The sequence below is a fragment of the Emydura macquarii genome, unplaced genomic scaffold (genome assembly GCF_026122565.2).
Source record: "Emydura macquarii macquarii isolate MOO-44397 ecotype Brisbane River unplaced genomic scaffold, CSIRO-AGI_Emac_v2 contig_3220, whole genome shotgun sequence".
NCBI lineage: Eukaryota > Metazoa > Chordata > Testudines > Chelidae > Emydura > Emydura macquarii.
The window spans coordinates 6,505,376-6,518,175 of record NW_027133357.1 but is presented as its reverse complement, the minus strand read 5'-3'; positions in this window follow the sequence as shown (position 1 = coordinate 6,518,175).

Genomic DNA, 12,800 nt, shown 5'->3' with positions numbered 1-12,800 from the left:
TCAAGCGAGTCATGATTCATAAAGTGACTCATTAGTCCATGTCTGCTTTGTAGCTATGCTGATTTACACGCGCTGAGGATCTGCACTGGAGAACATTACTCCACCAGGAGCTAATTCTTTATTATGGCAGAGAAAGCACATACGAGAACTGCAATAGCAGAGGAGGTCATGAATGTCATTTCTCAGTTAGTTAGTAATCTAGTGGAATGATTGCTACCCTGGGAAATCAGGAAAGCTGGAGTCTAATCATGGCACTGACCTAGAAAAATTACTCTGTGCCTCAGTTTCCCCATACCTGTAAAAGAGAGACAATAATGCTGCCCCACCTTCGTGATTTATGGATTATCAGGTGCTATTTATTAAGCATGTCAACACATTGGGGATAATGCTACCGACCTCTCCTGTAAAGCATTGGGAGATCTATGGATGAAATGCACTGTCTGAGAGCTAGGTAGTATTAATTATTGTCGTTATTATTATTGTATTCCTGACAGGGAGGCTGGTCTTGGCGTTAAGGCACCAGCCTAGCAGTCAGGAGACCTATGTCCAATTCCCATCTCTACTAACAACTCCCTGTACGGCCTGGGGGGAATCATTTCCTCCCTCCGTGACTCAGCATAGTCGGCCGGCTCTCAGCCTGGGCTCGGCTGTCATCTCTCAGTCTCTTGCCCCTGGGTCCCATTCCTGGGCAAGCTCATTGTTCCCTGCAGGAGTTGAGCTCGCTCTTGGGGATCCTTTGTGAGTCTCATCATCCCCAGTCCCGCCAGGCAACAGACCTCCAGATCCGCTCTCAGGGCTGCAGTGTCTGTCTGTCCTAACCCGGGGAAGGGGAGGAAGGGGAAGGCTAGTCACTGCCTTGGACTGGCTATAAGCCTCTCTTCTCGGGCAAACTTCCCCCTAATCTGTGGCCAAGCTCCCCTTCTCCAGCTGCAGCCTGCTCTACCTGGGGTGCTCATTCACCTTGGTGTCAGTGGGAAGGGGGCATGGCCCCTCACACTCAGCTCCCCTTCTGGAAAGTCAGAATGAAAATATTTAGTTGGTCTGTTTAGATCCCGAGCTCTCCAGGGCAGGGGCCTAGCGTCAACAGCTAGCACATCGAGGCTCGGATCTCAGCTGCAGCCTCTAGGTCAGAGGTTGTCAGTAGGCGGATGGCAGGCCACATCCAGACCCCCGGGCGCTTTTGAACAGACTGCAAAATCTTTTTATTTACTTATTATTATCATGGTTGTTATTGCAGTGTAAAAAAATGTTTCTCTGGAGTCTGGACCTTGACCAAGAAATTTGGACCTGGGCAAAAAATAATTGATTATCCCTTCTGTAATTTATATGTTGATTATATATTGATATATATATTATATATTGAATATATATTGAATATTGTATATATTGAATATATATTGATGACCCCCGGCTGTAATATAAATAACAATAGCAGCATCATAGAATTTAAAGCCAAGATTTTTTAAAAACCAAAAATTGTCAAACTCAGCAGCCTAAACTCACATTTAAGCACCAAATAAGAGATGTGGGTACACAACTTGAAGCACCAGTGTACAACAACTGAGTGGGGACAGGGAGCGAAGAAGAATACTGTACCCAGAAACTGCAGGGGAGATGTAGCCGGGTTACCGCCGCCTAACTCCTGCAGAAAGTGCCAAGGAAGCTGTACTGGCTAGAGCTGGACAGAAAATGTCAACCAAATTTGGATGAAAAATAGAGAGGAAATTTTGTAAAAAGGTTTCAGAATTGTGTTCCCAAGGCAATTCCATGTTTAAACAACTACTACAGCCAAGAAGCAGCCCAGCAGCCTTTAACTCCCTTGCAGGGTGCTGAGTCAAGGGAAATATCCAAGAAAGGACCCAGCCAAACCCTGCTCAGTTTGGAAGACCTACCAGGACTGCAGCCTAGGCGAGTGTGGCTGACTGTCTCCCATAATCAGCTTGACTCTCCTATTACTGCTTCACTGGCTTGGATACCCTTCCAGCTGGCAACTGATCAAACATCTCTCTGTCATCTCCAGACCGAGCTGCAATGCAAGTCTCTGGATTTTGCCATTCTTGAAATAACGCGGTGGGTTCCACGCAGCACTCCCACCCCTTTGGCATGACATCTCCCCAGCTCACAAGCACAAGCTCTTTGCTGAATGCCTTCAGTCTGGGTATCTTCATTCTCCATGCCAGACTTTCCCAGTGGCAGGAGGCATGTCAGCATGTGGGAGGCAAGGGTCCCAGCTGTTCACTTTCAAATAGCATCAGCTTTTCTTGTTGGTTTCCTACATTTTATCAATAATTAGTTCCTCCCGATAGCAAAACTCTAAGCATTTCCATAGCTGCGTTTAGCACAGTTTGACAGGCCTGGTTGCTCTTCCTGGGATCACAGTAGCTGGATAGTTACACTGCATTAAGTGTTACTCTTAAAGATCTTCAATTGTATGTAATTCCCAAGACTGTCTGATGATCATCTAATCTGTTCATATAACCACTATGGGCCAGATTCTCCTCTCACATACCGTGGTGTAAATTAGCAGTACATCTGCTAAAGCCAGTGATATTGCACTACTGTAAAACCAGAGTGAGCAACAGGAGAATCAGGCCCGCTGAACCAAAGTCTTAGCAGTTGCATGAGGGTAAACCCAGAGTTCATCAAAGCCAACAGGAGGCTTTTCTGAAAGAAACCCAAGAATACTTCTTCCGTCATGAATATTCAGGAATTATCCTTTAAGCGAATGAGTGTGTCTAATGGTTAGAGCAGTGAAAAATGAATCAGGACACTGGCTTCTTTCCCTGGCTCTGTTGCTGATGCAGGATTAAGGCACTGGATTGCAAGTCAAGAAATTCGGTTTCTACCCCCACATAATTGTGTGTGACATTGAGCAAGTATTTAGGGACAGGTTCTGATACCCTTACTCTAACAGAAGGATATTCAAGTAGTAAGGGCACTGGGCTGGAACTCAGGACATCTGGGTTCTATTCCTGACTCAGCTTCTGGATGGCCTTGGGCAAGTCATTTGACCACCCTGTGCCTCAGTTTCCCCTTCTGTACAATGGGGAGAATGATACTGACCTCCTTTGTAAAGCACTTTGAGATCTACTGATGGGAAGTGCTAGATAAAAATGAGGTGTGATTGTGGCTCTGCCACTGGTCTGCTGGGTGACCATGGGCAAGTCATTTCCCCTCCCGCTATTTGTCAGTCTTGTCTATATAGAAAGTAAGTTATCTGGGGCAGGGACTGTCTTTCACTGTGTATATGTACAGCACCTAGCATCAGGGGGCCTTGATCTATGTGCCTCCATTTCCCTATTTGTAAAATGGTGACAATAGTGCTTGTCTTGTCAGCCTTGTCTATTTACACTGTAAGCTCTTGAGGGACGGGATTATCTCTGACGATGTGTTTGCAAAGCTCCTAGCACAACAGGGCCCTGATCTCAGTTGGGGGCTGCCAAAGTGATGGGGATGATCCCAAGACTGTCCCTTCCCTTCCCTGTGCCTCTGTTTTCCCATCATCAAATGGAGAGAGAATATTTACCTGTCTCACCAGAGGCTTCATGAGGCTGAATTAATGTTTGTACATCGAGTTTGTCAGCTGAGTGGCTCTAGAAATGCACATTATTATTGTGGCAAGCTATATAGCTTTCTGCTGCGCCTGTTAACGACGGTTCAGCGCCTTACGCACAACAGTGTTGCATTGCTTCTGATAACCGGCCAGCTGTGCCCGTACAAGGTGTAATCAGGGTCCGTCCATTACGTCAGCAGGCTGTGCAGGAGGCATCTTGACTGCAAAAAATTTTTTCTCACCGTTTGGACATTTGATTGTTCTCACCACTCGGGCAAGCCTCCTCTGCGTGGAACGTGTAAAGACCAGATAGCTCTCGGTGCTGGTGCACAAGGCAATGGCCAAACCTGAGTCTGAGCACGGATGAGGATTTTATTTTCTAGTGAACTACAATGGAGAGAAATACTATGAAAAGCTGGTGTGGCACCTGGTCTTTTAAGCTGCACTAGAATGAAGGGCGAATGGCGTTATTAATCTGTACTTCCCTCATCCGGGAATTAGACCTTTTGCTCAGCTTCCAGAGCAAGGATGGGCTTGTGGTTACAGCACTGCACTGGTGCTCAAGAGATATACGCTCAGAGATTTCCCACATGACCTCCGGCTCATGTGTTCTTGTTATAGTACCAGGGATCGGGGCACTATACACACTATAATGAAAAGATGACCCTACCTCACAGAGCTCAGTCATCTCATAGTCCAAGTAATCTCTCTCCACTTCATTTCCCCAGCTGTAAAATGAGGATTTACCTGCCACTGATTTCCTGGGTGACCTTGGGCAAGTCACTTAATTTCTCTGCCTCAGTTTGCCCATCTGTTAAATGGAGATGTGAACTGTAGAAATGCAGGGCTGGAAGGGACCTCAAGAAGTCCTCTAGTCCATTCCCCCACACTAAAGCAGGATTAAGAAAACCTAGACTGTGTCTGCCTGATAGTGTTTGTTCTCAAAAACCAGCAGTGACAGGAATTCCACAACCTCCCTAATAACCTGTTCCTGGGCTAAACTGTCCTTGTTCGAAGTAATACTTCCCTACCTCCCAGAGGTGTTGTGAGGATACCATCATTAATGTTTGTGAGGTTCTCAGCTACTACAGGGACGGGGGCCACATCAGAACGAAGCTAGACAGACTCACCACAGGAACCATAATCTCAATAAATGCTGCCTTCACTGAGATACAAACAACAACAACTAACAACCCTCAGGGCCCCACTGCAGTTGACCAGGGGGCTCAACATCAGAATAGCCACAGTCCTTACCGGGGTTCTTGAGCGTTTCATTCTGCAAACCACTTCACAGGAGAAAAACCTTCTCACGGACCTCCACCAATTGACCGCTGCTTGGTTCTCAAGATCTCTCATTCGGTGGAGCCCCACAAAGGCTTGGCCAAGTCACTCTGACCCATGGGCTACTACTTCAGAAGCACGGCTTTATAAAACCATCTGCAAGGTTGGTAGTGAAGACAGTTATGTCCTGAATCGTCACATATGGGAAGGGTTTTTCTGAGCTACTGCAGACCCAGGGAGAATGACTATCATAAACCGGAGCCAAAAAAAATGTCACCCGGTTTCACACAATTGTCTCCTCCTCTCTGTTCTCAGTGCTCCTCCTGGACCTGGGGGTGCCCCCCACCCACCCAGCTGGTGTGCAGCTCCAGGGGCTAGGGAGGGTCACAGCAGCTGGTGTCTGCTTCTGGGCCTCGTCAACAGGGAGGTGAGTAAGGAGAGCAACTCAGGAGTCCCAGGGGCTCACTGGAGGGGAAAGACAAAGTCTTAGCAGAGGGTGAACAGAATCAGGGGGGATAGACTCGGTAGGTGGGCAAGGGGCTCAGAGGGGGTGCAGAATGGGGGATGGGCCCAAACCACCCCCTCACCACCAGTCTGTCCCCCTCCTCCAGGGCCTCCCCCACCTCCACTCACTCCAGGCTGCTCTAAGTTCCTATAGTTAATGGAGACAGATCACAATGAGGCTTTTCTAACACCAGGTTTTGTGGCTGATCTACGTGAACACAGTCTCCAGCGCGAGGCAAGGTGGGGTCTGAACTCATTTGCGACGATAAAAAGTGGGGCATGCCAGTAAAAAAACAAGAGAAAAAGGAGGATGACAGGCCCTGGCTTTGTGGCCCTGGGCTCATCTCGTCACCTCTGTGTGCCTCAGTTAACCCATCTGTGGCATGGGAACATCGTTGCTCACCTACTTCCCAGGGCTGTTTGGTTTAATTAGTGAGTTTGGAAACTCCTTCAATAAAAGGCACCAAACCAGAACAAAATGTTGTTATTAATCTGTCTTATCGGCGTTGAGAACTAACCGTCCACAGGATAACCAGTTCAGCCAGGAGCGCCCTGCCCTGAAATGCTTGGGAACCCATTTCATAAGGCAACAGACAAGAACTTCACTCGTGTGAACACATGAAGAAAGAGGATGGAGTCTGTGTTCCAGGGGATCTGGTTGAACACTCCTCTGCCTCTCAGCTCAAACTCTCACTTTTGCCTATCTTGGCACCCCAGCCTGTTCCCCCACCCCTTCTGTTGGGGATAAATGGAACAGGAATAGGAAAATGATCATTATTGCAAGGATTGCTCTCTGTCTATTCCCACATCAGCTCATTAGCTACTCTGATTCAACTTTAGTATTGAACAAAGTAAGGAACACTCACATAAAACGCCTCACCTCCAGTTTCCGTTCCATTATTTAAGGCTACATAACATGGCCTGTTTTAAAGAGGGATTCTTAGGGCTGCGTGTGCAAAACTTCACCTACTTTAATAAACCAATGGGGAAAAGTCAGCTAGATACTTAAAGCCACATTCTGCTCAGTCACACCAAAGCGGCTCAACTGCAGAGATCAGAATTACTCCAGATTTGCACCAGCTCACCCAAGAACGGAATTTTCCCTTGACTATTCTTTTTTTTTTTTTAAATCCTCAGTACCAAAATAATTCAGAAATAAAAGCAAACGTAGTTACTATTTTGTAGGACCCACTGAAAAACAAAATTCTGTGCTTCCCCCTGTTGGCTGTGCAGTCAAAATTCCTTCTCATGTGAGCCAATCACCCAATCTCTCTGAGCTTCAGTTCTGCATCTGTAAAATGAGGATAATAATCTTTCCTTTGTCAGTCTTGTCTATTTAGATTGTAAACTCTGTAGAACAGGGACTGTCTTTTACCTTGGTGGCACAGAGTGCTAGCACAACAGGGCCCTGATCTCAGTTAAGGCCACTGGATGCTACAACGCAAATAATTAATAAATAATACTGTCCAACAAAAACCACGCCCACAGTTGTGGTGACCTGATGATGCAGATAAACCAGAGTGCATTGGCATGATGAGTCACAGTATCATCTGAAGCTATTTATTAAAGAATCTCATTATAATTTCACTTCTGTTATATAGTCAGGGACAGAATCAGGTTAAAAACATTGCTTAACAAAAGATTCTTTACCTTCCTTAGTAGGAGTACTTAGAAATGATTAGGGTGGTTTGTTTAGAAAAATACCTTTAATCATTTATGCTGCTCAGTTACTTTCTGCCTTGCACTCCGCTGGGACTATGGAATAGCGGGTCATGTTCATTTTTGTTTCTAGTCAGCTTCGTTTTCTGGTTTTGCACTAGCCCAGAGCTGGAATTTAAGGGCTGGAAATTCTTGAGGTAAATGTTTAAATCCGTATTTGTAAAGGTTGCTTTCTGGAGCCAGGTTCTCCAAAGAGAGCAGGGCCAGATGTTCATGAGAGCTCTGCACCTAACATGTCCTCGATCCAGCCTCTTACGTCAATGCCCAAAAGAGAACTGAGCTCTTTTCAAATTCTGGCTGCGGGGCTGGGTGTGGAGCCTGTCTGAAAATTTAACCTTAGACAGCTGCATGTTGTAACATAAATCCGTGTGTCCCCGTGACACCTCTTGACTTCTGGGTCTATACTAGCTGATCCAATTGCATGATTATTATTATTTATGTTTTGTATAGTAGCTCCTAGGAGCCCCCGTCATAGACCAGGGCCCCATTGTGCTAGGTGCTGTACAAACACAGAACAAAAAGACAGTCCCTGCCCCAAAGAGGATTGGGGCTTAAATTTTAAAAGATTATACTGACAACATTTTTGTTATAACTAGGTTTTGTAAGCTCTTCTGTTTTTCCATATAAATCTTACAGCTCCGGCCTATCAATGCAATGTCTTTTTTGTTTTTAGCTCGGGAAAGAGGAAAATCAGATGGCAAAAATAATAGTGAAAAAGATATTCTGGGATCTACAATGCGTTGGCTTTTAAGCATTGGTTCCAGCAGGGGGTTCTGCTTAAAAGCAGACAGCATGATATGATCTTTATTTTCAAACTTCCATGTGGGTGTTATAACTATGGAGAATTTTTTAAAATAGTGTTAAGAAATAATTCACATTGTCACGTACAGTCTACAGATCTCTTAACTCGGTGGCGGTGGCCATCTCTGATGAGACTTGAGAGGGCTGAGGAGTCCAATTCATGATCTACAGATTTTTCCACATATGTGACCGGTGATTGCTTGGAGAGAGCACAGCTGCCGGCCCGGATACTGTACACTTTCCTTCCTCCTCTGTCATCTCTCAGCCTCTTGAGCAAGGCGATCTTTTCAAAACGGGCGGAGGCTTGATGTCTGATGTGACACCATTGCAGTCTATCGCCAGTCAGCTCTTCCCAATTTGTGGGGTCAATGCCTCCCTTCTTAAGATATACTTTCAGGGTGTCCCTGTAGCATTTCCTCTGTCCCCTGTGGATCCTCTCACCATGACTGAGTTGAGAAAAGAGGACTTGCTTTGGAAGACGTGTATCAGCCATCCACACACAATGACCAGCCCAGCGAAGTTGATGTTTCATAATCTTCACCTCAACAGTGGTGATATTAGCTGCAGAGAGAATGCTGGCACTGGTGCAACTGGTCCCATCTGATACGGAGACTCTTCCTAAGTCAGCGCTGTTGGTACCACTCCAGACACTTAAGATATCTTCGATATATCACCCATGTCTCGCACCCATATAGAAGAGTGTGGACGACTACTGCATTGTCGACCAAGATCTCTGTCAATAAAGACACGACGGAGCAACTTTCCGAAGGATGCACTGGCATAGCGGATCCTCTGTTCGATCTCCACATCAAGGTTGGCCGCTTGGTAGAGGTGGCTACCAAGGTAAGGGAAATGCTCAACGTTTGCCAGGGGTTCACCGCCGATGCCTATCTATGGGAGAAGGGAGGCAATTTGTGCTGGGGCAAGCTGATGGAGCGCCAATGTTGAGGGAGAGTCCTAAACTATGATAGGCGCCTGAGAAGAGATGTAGGATGGATTACAGGTCAAGTTTGGTGTGTTGAGGATAGCACAATCATCAGCATATAGAAGTCAGTAATAACAGTCCTGGTGACCTTCGTTTTAGAATGACGACGACGCAGATTGAAAAGCTGGCCATCCATGTCATACTCAATCTCAATTCCAGAGGGAAGGCAGCCACAAATTAGAATCAAGATTACAGCAAAATAGATGGAGGAAAGGGCTGGGGCAATAACACAGCCCTGCTTAACGCCAGTACGGATGGTGAACGGGTCCATTTCTAACACATTACAGAGGACGATGGCAGACATTCCATCATGAAGTAGCCTGAGAACACAAATGAACTTCAGTGGACACCAAACTTAGACAGCACCTTCCATAACACTTCATGACTGATGGAATCAAAGGCCTTAGTTAGGTCAACAAATGCCGTAAACAATGGCTGGTGTTGTTCTCTATACGTCTCTTCGATCTCCAAATCATGTTGGTGGAGTCCTGAGACAGTCGGAAACCACATTGGGATTCCAGAAGGACGTCTTCAGCAAGGAGGAGGAGACAATTCAAAAGGATGCAAGCAAGGATCTTCCTGACAATGGAGAGGAGGGCAATACCTCAGTAATTCCCGCACATCGGCTTGTTTCTTAAAAGTAATCACAATCCCAGTGTTGTTTAGGCCAGGTGGAGTTTCCTCATTAACCCAAATTCTAACAAGGAATTGACAAAGTTTTTGCACAAGTGTTTGTGCTCCCCACGATGCTACGGGGCCCCGATTCCCAATTCGGGCACCTAGGTGCTCCTACAACATACTTAAGTAATAATAACAATAATGAGTTTTTGCCAACTGATAGAAGGGAAACAAAACCCAGGGTTCGCCCACAGCAGAGGGACAAAGTGAGAGTTCTCTCTCTCATTTGATTCATAGATTGTAAGGTCAGAAGGGACCATTATGCTGATGTATTCTGACCTCCTGCATATCGGAAATCAGAGAATCCCACCTGGGTCCTAGAGCATACCTTTTAGAAAAAATCCAGTCTCGACTGAAAGTTTTGCAGTGTTGAAGAACCCATCACTCTCACCAGTGCTAATTCTAAAGCCTTTTTCCACGCTGTTTAGATTGACTCTACAGTTACTGGGGAGCGAAAGGAGGGTTATTCTGCTCCTGCCTCCATTCTATCTAGGTTTGTTTTTAATCATGTTTCCCACTCCTCTCTTTCATTCACCTTTTGAGGGGCTGTCCCAACTGCTATGGTGAGATTATGGCACAACAAGAAGGAACCAAATTCTGAACACATCCTTTGAAATACGTGGCGAAATCCTTCAGCAAAGGAGCAAGCTATATCAAAGGGAAACTCGGGGTTACATGAAACACCATGAGGTTTATTCTCCATTGCCTTGGACCTTGTTTTGTCATTTTGTTTATGCAAAGTGGGTGTAAATCACTGTCCAGTCTGAATGGCAGCATTTTAAACTCACTTGCCCAGGTATAAATGATAACAGAGGAGCAAAGCAACAAAGAAGCAGACCTGATATTATTATTTTATTATTTACTATTGCATAGCATACTAGGTGTATTTCCTTTTTAAATAAAAGTTCCTTACCTGTGTTACTAAAGCTTTAAACATTATCAAAGAGATTTAAAACAAAAAACCCCATCAACATTGGCCTGCTTCTCATCTCACTTGCATGGGTGTAAACTGAGATAAACACCATTATATGGGCTTGATTCTTCTCTCACACCAGTGTAAATCAGGAGTAACCCCAGTGAATTCAATGGAGTTACACAGTGTAAAACTAGTCTGAGATGAGACTCACCCCAATATTTACATTTTTACCATTTACGCCATTTGTTTATTTTTTCTGCATTTTTGTAGACTTTAAAAACAGACTGTTCAGTTTCTCTTTTGTTTTTGACTGTTTCACTTTCCAGCTGTCAGGAAGGAGCAGTATATTGTGGGCTTAAATTAGGAACTCACAGGGGAATTTGCAGGGGATTTTTAAAATCAAAATGAAAAAGCCAAAATAGGCTTGTTTTCAATATATATGTATTTGTTTTCTTTAATGTCATGAAAAATATCCTATTAAAAAAAGATTCTGGCAAATTACGATTCGGCATAACATGTTAATTTTGTATTGAAAAAAAAATTATTAAAAACATAATACCTAAATCAAAAAATGTCAGACATCCATGCCTAAAGTTAGGCACCTAAATCTATATTCAGGCTCCTAACAGTGAGTTTTTCAAAAGGGCCTAACGGACTGAGACGCAAAAGTCACTGACTTTCAGTGGGACTTATGACTGGATTTTTCAAAGGGGTCTAACAGAGTTAAGCACCCAACTCCCATTGAATTGCAATGGGAGCTTGTACTTAATTCCCTTAGGTTCTTTAAAAAAATCCCACTCTGTGTTCCTAAATGGTTTATGTGCTTTTGAAAAGTATTATTAATTATTATTATTAATTATTATAATTATTATTATTAATGTGTATTGCAGTAGTTCCTAGGAACCCTAGTCATGGAGCAAGACTCCACTGTGCCAGGAGCTGACCAAAAATCTTATCTCTTGTATAAGAGTGGCCTGATTTTCAGAGATACTGAGAATCTCAGCTCCCATCCAAATCCATAACTCCGATCCTGCACTGAACTTTGCACTGGTGAACCTTTATGGCCATGCTGAGCTCATTACAGGCTCAGAGCTCATGAGAGCTGCAGCTACTCAGCACCTCTGAAAATCCAACTACTTCGATTTAGGTTCCCAAATAATTTTAGGCGCCCAGATTTTAAAACTTTAGGCGCTCAGAAATATTTCTGCAGTTTCAAAATAACATGCCAATGAAACAACTTTAAACTGACTGCAGAGTTTGAAACTGAAAAATGGAATAAGAACCTGGATGGGAAAATACCCTCAGAAACTGACTCTATTCGTTTTCATTATCCAGGCTGGGAGAAATGCAAAACATAAACAAAGACCATAAAGACAGACAAGTGAATTGGATTTTAAAAATTCTTTCCCTTTTAATAGATTTTGATTCTATCATAATCTAGGTAAAGAAATGGATGTTGTTTTCAACAATGGTTCTGACAAACAAGAGCTGCTGGTCTGTGGCTGGTCACGCAGCGCTGGTTTTTCCTTATTTCCAGCAGCTAAATCACATTAAAATAAGCTAAAACTATATTAACTATATTCCTAATGTTACTTTTCCACGTAAGCAATTGCTGTAGCTACTACAGGGATGTTGAGCAATGGCAAATAAGGGAGCAGAGGTAGTCCTGAGAAACAGAAGGAAAGGTGGCTACAAGACAATCTATTAATATGCTGCCCATGCTGTGAAAAAGTCTGAATCCCTACATGACACTATATTGTCCTTATTCTTCATACATGTACACTGGTGCAAATCAGGAGTAGCTCCACTGGAGTTACACTGGCGTTAAACTGCAGTAAAAGAACATATTTACATCCCCGTTGTGTTGAAGTTGACTGTATCCCTTCCATAATTATTTATTATTTCTATTTCGGTAGAGCCTAGGAACCACAATCAAGAGTCAGTCCCAACTGGGCTCCACAAACAGGTAACAAAAACAGGTCCTGCCCTCACTCACAAGCCAGGTGATTTTGGATACTTAAAAATAACTGAATTTTTTTTAAAAACTAGGAGCTCAGGCTACCTGTCAGTATATCTTTACAAAATAATAACTAGCACCCACAGCACATTTTCATGCTATCTTTCCTCCGGCGTGTTGCCTAACAACATAGGAATCATTTCTCCTTTAAACAAAAGAAGATTTTTACTTTCATTAAATATTTATATGTATAAATGACAGCTCTGAAAATATTTCTCTTCTTGTCCCTTCCATCTCACCAGGTTGGTTTGGTTAAGGGATGGAGGAGGCGGGGGTGGTGGAGGCTTTTTGCTACCACTGGTTTTCTCTCTTACCAATTTTCCACCCACCTTCCAACATTGGCTTT